Source organism: Sycon ciliatum, chromosome 6, assembly GCF_964019385.1.
Source record: "Sycon ciliatum chromosome 6, ocSycCili1.1, whole genome shotgun sequence".
NCBI classification, from domain to species: Eukaryota; Metazoa; Porifera; class Calcarea; order Leucosolenida; family Sycettidae; genus Sycon; species Sycon ciliatum.
Window position 1 is genome coordinate 33,774,535 of NC_088648.1, and position 9,996 is coordinate 33,784,530.

The 9,996-nt window shown below is 46.9% G+C and overlaps 1 long non-coding RNA gene across 1 annotated transcript; it reads right to left on the reverse strand.

Moving 5' to 3' along the window:
* Positions 1-4,762: 4,762 nt before the first annotated feature.
* On the reverse strand, positions 4,763-6,040 carry LOC135819941 (uncharacterized). Its single transcript, XR_010554016.1, has 2 exons — positions 5,326-6,040; positions 4,763-4,857 (listed from the first exon to the last, which is right to left on the reverse strand). It is a non-coding gene; the product is annotated as an uncharacterized LOC135819941 (long non-coding RNA).
* Between the last annotated feature and the right edge of the window lie 3,956 nt (positions 6,041-9,996).

Genomic DNA, 9,996 nt, shown 5'->3' on the forward strand with positions numbered 1-9,996 from the left:
GTGTGTGTGTGTGTGTGTGTGTGTGTGTGTGTGTGAATATGTGTGCACCTGTCTGCTTGTTGTCTTCCACAGCTGTCCGTGGGTGTCCTCATCTGCCGCTAATGTTCTTCCGTCAGCCTTCCTCATGTTGGCCGTTGCCATGGGAGTCCTGGTCTTCTAGTTGCCGAGGCGATTCTTGTTTTAATTCAAAATTTTATTCCGAAATACTGGTTGTCAGAGTTGCTGTCACTATTACCCTTTATTCTCCTATTAAGCCCGAGACTAGTGGCGTATTGGTCTTTAACATTGAGCATTCGAGGCACCCTGGGTATGCCTTCTTAATCAAGGTGATCGTCCATTTTCTCCGTTCGCTGCAAGTGTTAGACATATTTTTGAGTGAGCATCACATACCGTTGTGAAACTTGAAATTCCCTGCAAAGTGATACGCAGTCACGATCTACTGTCCTACACTGCGCTATAGTGACCTCTTTCCTATGGGCCGGATCATACAGCAGCAGCAGCAGTAGCAGCAACAGTATTTAGTGCATGCAAAGCCCATGTACATTTCCCCTGCAATTGAAACAGACCTCCACAGTGTGGAAGTGAAGAAGTCCATGCAGGCATGCACCCAAACTTCACACTACCAACAGTCCATAAACATATTAACTATACATGTATGATTGTATACTCGCTTGGCGGTACTTGGTTAAAGCCTCTTGTACGGGCAAAATGAATTGTGCAGAAAAAAACTCTAGGTAAAAGAGCCCACTAGTGCATCGTGACATTCCCACAGATCCTGAAACGGTCAAACTCAGGAAATAGCACTATTATTATCACTCAGGCTGCAATATTCAATGACATAGACATATTCATAAATAATATTACTTGAGGTACATACATTCAATACCCATGAGCTACATTGTATAATATGATAATTATATCATTATAATTATCATCGTTCCCCTGTCATAGTCCTGTTTATCATGTTCAGCATAAGCGAAGTTGTGGATCATGCTTGCATGGTTGACTCCAACGCGCACATGCAAGTAATAATAATATTAATAATAAACTGAGAGCCCACACAGACATTGCCATACTGGCAAAGAACGGCAGCTGTTTATAAAGGCTCTGTTTCTCCGCCTGTATGATGCCCTCGACTGGCCCATGACTACTGAATACTGCAAATCATGATTCTTCTCCAATAATTATAATAGCCACCAAATTCTTCATAAAAAGGAATTTTAAAATGAGTTGGCGGTACAGTGTACTTGGTGAAATCACCTCGTACTGTACTGTACTGTACTGTACTGTACTGTACTGTACTGTACTGTACTGTATTGTATTGTGCATGACTGTATTCTTGGTCAAAAGAAAGAAAACAGTGGTGCAGATAAGAATATGCTTTTCGTGGATTTGAGTACTACCAAGAGTATACAGAAGAGTCCCACGCCGAAGATGAGAACGTTGAGCCCAAGAACGTCCAGCCTGAAATGCTAAGAACGCCACAGCCTAAAGTTAAGAGCGGCGGAGTTTGGTTTTCTGGCAGCTTGTGGGATACATAACATGATCAAGAGTAGATAAACAAGAGTGTGCAACTCCGGATCTCTCCTGCACAATCTGCAGATACCCCCGCCCACGGCGGAATTTTTTGTTGACGTCACCTTTTTTCAGAGAAACGCGCATTTTGCCGCAGAGCAGTGTGAGAGCACGTGCTGGGCATCGACCTTGTAGTGTTAAGCCCGGCCAAGAGCACGAGGAAAAACTTTCCGAAAGACTCACAGCACGTGCGTCGTCAAAAAGATTACGTCAACTAAAAATTCCGCCGTGGGCCTACCCATCTGCAAGTTGAACACTATTGTTTATCTACTCTTGATACGATCCACTACGGCTTGTTTCTTAGAATACGCAATAACGCAGCCAGATTGCTAGAAAAATAAGAACGTCCCCTTGGAAACAACGTTCTTGGGCGCGCGACTCTACTCTAGGGCGTATACGGCAGCAGCAGGCAGCAATTTGCACTGACACACTACCACAGCTACACAAACCCTTGGTTTCCTCTATGTATCATCAACTCTTGTCTTTGATAGTTTTCGAGAGTTTTTGAGAGGTTTCGACCCGGGTTCAATTTCAACCAGGGAGTCGTATTTTACGACTCCCTGATTTCAACACTCCACGATCACAGACTGACTCCGTAGTGACTGAATCGTTCACATAGCGCAGCAGCGTACTTGGCCCGGTATGACTTGGGTGTTTGCATGTTTACATGAAGAGAGTTTACTCATGCGTTCCATATTAAAGGGGAAGTATACCCTAAAATCAAATTTTCACCAGTTGTAGTCTTCTGGGTGCTGAGTCGAATGGTCTTGGTCCGAGGAAGCTGCGACCCTCCCGTCCTTCTTTTTTCCCAATTGAACCCGCGCACTTCCACCGAAACTGGGTGACTGCGCCCTACTAGATGGGGATTTGTATGCAAAATCTCACTAAAAGTGCTATGTCGTTCTTATAAAAGCACGGATGACCGCGATTGGCCCATATGTACATTATTCTTTTATTCCACGATGGCGTGACGCCAATAAGGATGATTGATAAGTGCGATGGAACTGGTACTAGCCAGAAACAGCTAGATGGAAATTAACCGGGAGGTAAGAAGCAATGGATTATGAAAAACAAGCGGGGGCAATAACGTTAGCAGGGGTGATCGAGATAGTTAAGTACACGTTCGAGATATCAGAAACCAGGGGGGTGCGCGGAGCAGGAACAGGTACTGCTCAAAAGGAGACTGGATGCATTGTTTCGGAAAGAATTTCTACGAGGTTGGGTTGTGATGTCGATAGGGAGTGAGTTGTAGAGGGTGAGGGCACTGTTGATGGGGGAATCTCAGTGCCTGTTAGTGTGTGCGTGTCCGATGGAGTAGGTCCTTGTCTGTCGAAGGGTGTATGGTTGGTGTTGACGTTGTGGTGCAAGATGTGGTTGTTGCAGGTGTGGTGGGGAGGTTTGGTGGTGGATGTCCCATGCTAGTAGGACTTGTTTAACAAGGAGTCGCGAGCTAAGGGTGGGGAGCTTTGCATGATGGAGGAGGGAACTGTGGTGAACTGGTGCAAAGAGGGGAATCCGAAGGCAGATGCGTATAGCACGGCGTTGAATTCTCTCCAGTGTGTCCCGCTGTTGCTGTGTGGTGTTGGAGAGGGCAAGGCTGCCATATTCGACAACGGGTCGGATGTAGGTCGTGTATATTAACAATAGGCTGGAAGCGTTCATTGTGCCACGTGTCTTGTGGAGTTGGTGTAGTAGTTTTTTGGCTTTGTTGGTGGTTTCTATGATGTGTTGGGTCCATCGCAAATCGTCTTGGAGTGTAACACCAAGGTGCCTATGTTGGTGGACCTGCTGCAGCTGAGTCGAGTGGAGCGTGATGTGGATGGTGTGTTGGGGTTGGAAGGAAAGGACGACGGTTTTTGTGGTGTTGACGAGGAGATGCCAATCCTTCAACCATCATCCTGCTGCGTCCACGGCACGTTGGAGGAATGCAGCTGACAAATCCCTCGTGTAATGCGTCGCGATGAGTGCCGTGTCATCGGTGAACTGGCTGCATTTAGTGTGAGAGTTTGTACATGCTGGGGGGGGGGGGGGGGGGTCGATCGTGTACACCAGGAAAAGAAGAGGCCCCAGGACAGAGCCCTGGGGTACTCCAGCTGGAATGGATTTCCATGTTGTAGTCTTTTGGATGCTGAGTCGACTGGTTTTGGTCCGAAAAGGCTGCGATGCAGCGTTCCTCTTTTATTCCCAATCGAACATGGTTGAACAAGCGATCACGTGCTCCTGGGTGCCCAAATCACCTGGTCACCGCGCCAGCAGGCGACAACTTTCACACCAAGGTTCAACTCGAGTGACAGGACTGCACCCAAAAAAGGTTAAACAGGCTAGTAAGTAGTTGTACCCTGCAGGCACGGTGACCAGGTGACTGGTGTACGCAGGAGCACGTGACCGCTTGTTCAAACCTTTCAGCACGGCCAGGGTGTGTAACTGACCCGCGGAGCCAAAACCAGTGATTTTCGTGATTTTCCAGTATTCACTCACAATTTTTTCTGCGGAATGCATGTTCGCACGCGACATCTATGTACTAGTACGCGTGCATAGCGGCACACGTGCGCCCGTCAGTACTATCGTAGAACAGTCGATGTTCATCCAGCACGTCACTGGTCCACGTAGGGATAAGATCCGTCGACCACGGGTTGTCTCGGGAGTACGTTCATTTTCACTGTACGCATCACGTATATATACGTGATTCGTGGGCCAGTTACATGTACCATCACGTACATATACGTGATGCGCGCTGAAAGGGTCAACCATGTTCGATTGGGAATAAAGGAGGAACGCTGCATCGCAGCCTTTTCGGACCAAAACCAGTCGACTCAGCGTCCAAAAGACTACAACATATGGGCCAATGGCGGTCATCCGTGCTTTTATAAGAACGAAGTGGCGCTTTTAGTGACATTTTGCATTCAAATCCCCATCTAGTAGGGCGCAGTCACCCAGTTTCGGTGGAAGTGCGCGAGTTCGATTGGGAATAAAGGAGGAAGGGAGCGTCTCAGCTTCCTCGGACCAAGACCATTCGACTCAGCACCCCGAAGACTACAACTGGTGAAAATTTGATTTTAGGGTATACTTCCCCTTTAACTTGGCAATGGGCGATGGGCTTCTACTTGCGTGCAGACAGGCCCCCCCTCCACACACACATCTGACATCCGTACGCACGCACACAGCACAGAAGCGCAGAGGGTGGGTGTACACGAGAAATGTAGCCAGTACGGGGTTAGAGAAAAGCAAGGCGTTGGCTGCCAAGGTGTGCAAGGCACACACCACACACACACACACACACACCTGACCTTTGACGCCCATCGCCGGAGGCGATGATAGCAATGCTACGGCAGATGCCATAGCAACTTGTGCTGGGATTGCACCATTCAACAGCTTGCAAGGCTGAAGAATTGACCGTCACTATTCAGCCTGGTCTACACCATGCAGCTATTTTGAAGTGACTTTTTCTGGCCAGTGAATCCCTATTTTTGGTCTTTTTTTTCTTTCTTTTTCTTTTTTTTCTTTTTTTTCCCGCACACACATCACACCACATACTCCGGCATGCACTGGCTGTTGGTAACCACCCAGGAGAATGAAAGAAAAGTCAGGAAGAGTCTTAGAAAGAGAAGAAAGACGTGTGTGACCATAATCGTCGGGAATCGAACCCGCAACCTATCGATTGGAAATCGCTGCACATACCACTGCACCATATGGGACACACACACACACACACACACACACACACACACACACACACACACACACACACACACACACACACACACACACACACACACAAGCATCTGGCACGGTGGGTAAACAGTGGAATCCATGAAAGACTGCATGCACATTGGACTGGCACGTGCAAGCGACCACGGATAGTAGCTCGTAGACAAGATGTCAACAGCCAACATGAATGTGTGTGCGCGCGTGCCGCAAAGCACTTACACGTTCACAAACTGACACACAACCATAAGACACGCACATACACATGATTGTACACACACGCGTGCGCGCGCGTGCACACACACACGCGCACACCCAATCCATCTGCAATCAGCTGGCAGGTGTCTCGAACACGACATGCTAGCCAGCAATACTGCTCATTGAGGCTACCTGGCAAGCGGGTCAAAACCTAACGACGTAGTTCACAGCACTCTCCAGCCGCTGGGAAAACCGTATGAAATAGTTGCTGGGAATCGATCTCTTAATGTTCGCACAGAACACAGACAGAGGGAGTAACGGCAACATCCATATTAGCTTACAGGCCTCAACTTACACACCATCGTTGTACTCATGGTGGTGGTGGTGGTGGTGGTGATGATGGTACTTGTAGTTTGGGAGACCCGTTGCTGACCCGTGTGTCTGCCTTTGTATATCTACAGACGGGGCAGCAGGCTGGCAAGCTGGACGCGCACACAGCAGGCTGGCAAGCTGTACGCGCACACAGGACGGCTGTCCTCCGTTGAGCAGCAGCAGCATTCTAAATAGCACCGCCGAGGTCCGTCTTCAGAAAGTGTTGCGCTTTCTGCACGGGGACGAGTACGGGAGCACAGACATGCACGACAACAACCCCCCCCCCCCCCCCCCCCACACACACACACATACAAAAACACACACACATGTCCACATGCAGATTATGCTTCTGAGTAGTACTGGACATATACCGTAGTGTCTTGTATTAAAGACTATCTCGTATAGAAGTCTGTTTTGAATACAAACCTGATTTTCAAGATACACTGTCGGCACATACGCCTGGTTTCAGTGTTGACATACATAGAAATACCTGGTTTTAGTGTTGACATACATAGAAATACCTGGTTTTAGTGTTGACATACATAGAAATACCTGGTTTTAGTGATGACATACATAGAAATACCTGGTTTTAGTGTTGACATACATAGAAATACCTGGTTTTAGTGTTGACATACATAGAAATACCTGGTTTTAGTGATGACATACATAGAAATACCTGGTTTTAGTGTTGACATACATAGAAATACCTGGTTTTAGTGTTGACATACATAGAAATACCTGGTTTTAGTGTTGACATACATAGAAATACCTGGTTTTAGTGTTGACATACATAGAAATACCTGGTTTTAGTGTTGACATACATAGAAATACCTGGTTTTAGTGTTGACATACATAGAAATACCTGGTTTTAGTGTTGACATACATAGAAATACCTGGTTTTAGTGTTGACATACATAGAAATACCTAGCTCGAATAGAAATACCTGGTTTGAATAGAAGCCTAGCACTGGCATCGGCTTCTACAGGAATACGCAGCCTGGCTTTAATACGCTTTAATTCCCGTAGCTATGCAGAAGACGTTACTTCAGTAACGTCTGGCGCTAGCCAGGGTCCACACAGCTTTAATTTCGTATTTGTGTGTTTGTTTGTGTGTTTGTGTCACGCCTGGCGCTATCCCGTATCTGTCCCGTACCGCACCGTACCATCAAACACAGCTGGCCACATACAGCTGGCCGCAATATTCAAATTGGGCTTTCAAACGCAAGATCATAACGTGAAGTAACTACTTGGAAGAATGGGTATGAATGCGAAGTGTATCGGGGAATGCATGTAGGGTGATAGTGCGGGTTCGAATCCCAGGATATGACTGAAAAATAAAAGGAGAATTGAAAAATGTATAACATCCCTATGCTTTCTTTGCCGTCATCAAGGCGGTAGACGGTGTCGTATTACCCTCGACCGTACCTGTCCCGTACCTATCCCGTACCGTACCGTACCATCAAAGACCGCTGGCCACAATGCATATTCAAATAGGGCTTTCAAATGCAAGATCATAACGTGAAGCAACTTGGAAGAATTAGTATGTATGCGAAGTGTATCGGGGATGCATGCAGGGCGCGCGATAGTGCCGGTTTCAAATCCCAGGTTGTCTTTAAAAAAAAAAGGAGAAATTTATAACATCCCTATGCTTTTTTTGTATAGGTCAGCAAGGCAAAAAAGCATAGCGTAGGGCCCTGAGCTTCCAAGCTCTCTCGTACGCGGCATACTGTTCAGCGCAAATCATAACACACTAAACCACGGCACACCTGTACATCAGGGAGTCGTCGAATACCGGTACTTGGGTCGTCAATACCGGTAATTGAGTCGTCCAATACCGGTAATTGAGTCGTCCAATACCGGTACTTGAGTCGTCGAAGACCGGTATTTGACGACTCCCTGATGAACATGTGCCATGCAGCAAACACAGACAGCGATTTCACGAAGCGAATGAGAATTTCAAATTTCAATCCACTTGCCATGACAGATGGGGAAACACACCACTACGCAGATAACGAATAGGAATGGGCACTTGCATCATCCATTGTATCCGTCCCTGAGTGATTGGGTTCGATTCAAGTCATCAACCTATGGTTTCAGGTTTGTCAATTTCACAGCCGATGCGCGTTCCTGTTGTGCATCATCACTTGTAGTCATGTATCACCGCCCCCGCACCAGGATGCGGCAATTGCATCCGCACATTGCGCAACAAACCGATGTTCACCTCTTGCCCGGCACCACTGCTACGGCCATGTCCGTACCAGTGTTCACCAATTCCAGCGCGCTCATGGAATGTCATGGAATGTCCAGCATGAAACTATTTGTGTGGAGGTGCTGATGCTAGTAGCTATTCTTGTACCCCCCCCCGCAGCTAGAGTCTCTCCCTCCTAAACATGTTCTTCCTATCCAGTGAGGACTACTGTGGTGTCTTTTAGAATAATAAATCTGTTGCCAGCAGAACATGTACCGGTAGCTGAAACAACCAGATACGATCAAGACTAGAGCTAGAGGTTCATCCTCTCATCATACTGAACTTGGGCGTAGGGTAACGATCGACCCTGTGGCCGATCGGGCCCTACCATCGCCTTTCAGGAGCAGCTGGCTCCGTGCCTGCGCCTTACCTTGATCTGATCGTCGATGGACTTCTGGCCTCGTACGGCTGCATAGTGGCGAAACTCTTTCCTGATCGTGCCCTGGAAAAAATCCAGGTCTGTATACTTCAGCTGCAGGCGAGCCCGACGAAGGATCTGACGATAGAGACCGAGGATAATCACACGGTTCTTGGCAGCAACTATGTTACGGGTAATCATGATTGAATATCAGCTAGCTAGACAAGACCCAGTGCTTTAGAAATCATACAAAACAATAATAATAATTATTGACAACGCTAACGACCGGCTGCAAGAAAGGCCAAAATCAAATTGCCAAAATGAATAATGTGAGATTTTTTCTCTCCAGTCTCAACAATTACAACTGTGCTGCGATCGTCGTCATCTTCACCAATGCAACACTGTGCAGTAGGCCTAGCCCAATTCTTCCAGCAAAATATCGAAATTTCCCACGAAAAGAAATTGCTGGCAAATTCCGAGCAAAATATCGAATTTACAGAGGATCCGGGTGTATTTTGGCAATTGTATTCAAAATTCTTTGGTTTCATTGGGCCAACTTCGTGCTGAAATAGCCCGTGCAGGTTGTCAGGGGTACATAAATTTGAAATCATGCTACAAAATCCAGAATACTGACACCATCATAAGTTTTGCTTTCCTCATCAGAGTCACCATCCTCTTTTACCAAAGTAGACGGTTCATTCGAAGCCATTTTTGCCCCAAAGCAGGAGCAAAATATCGGAAACGAAAGGCAATGCCAAGCAAAATACGGAAAGTGCTCGGGCAAAATTTGCGGGCAAAATATCGAAGCGCCCCGAGCAAATTTGGGCTAGGCCTACTGTGCAGACCTTTTCCCGCGGGATCGGGCCCAGGTCATGATGAAAACAAAAACGGCTGACATGATGCACATACATGGCGGGCCGGGCCCGGTCACGTGCCACGTCGTCTGAATCATGGATGGGGCATGTTATGTTCGATTGGGCAAATCCGTGGGGCCCCAGATTCGGATTCGCCAAATCCGTACATGTTCGGTTGTACAAATCCGGATCCAGGTCCCAGGGATAACTGAGGGAACATAACTACTTCATATAAAAACATAAAACACGATTGAACTAACTTATGAATGACTGTTCGTCCTCTTGCCATTCGTACGAGCTCGATCTGCTACCATGGCTTGACACCTTGTGCCGGTCTGACAATTCCAGCAGCCGTTCAGTATACATGTACATGTAGACTGGTCTAGATATAACTAGATTGAGTATTGCCTAATAGCAAGAGTACATAACCCCGGGTTATGTACTCTTGCTAATACCAAGAGTACATAACCCCGGGTTATGTACTCTTGCTAATACCAAGAGTACATAACTAAAGCCGCCAGAGCGGCATATGTCAACAGCACCCAAGATGTATCAAGGAGACATTCAGTAATTAAACAATCATGTAAATGTCTGTTTCCATGTACATGATGTAGAATAACAATGGTACTAATGAAACAAATTCACGGTTTGCGTGAGACTCGGCTGGAAACCGAGTTTTCCGCATCC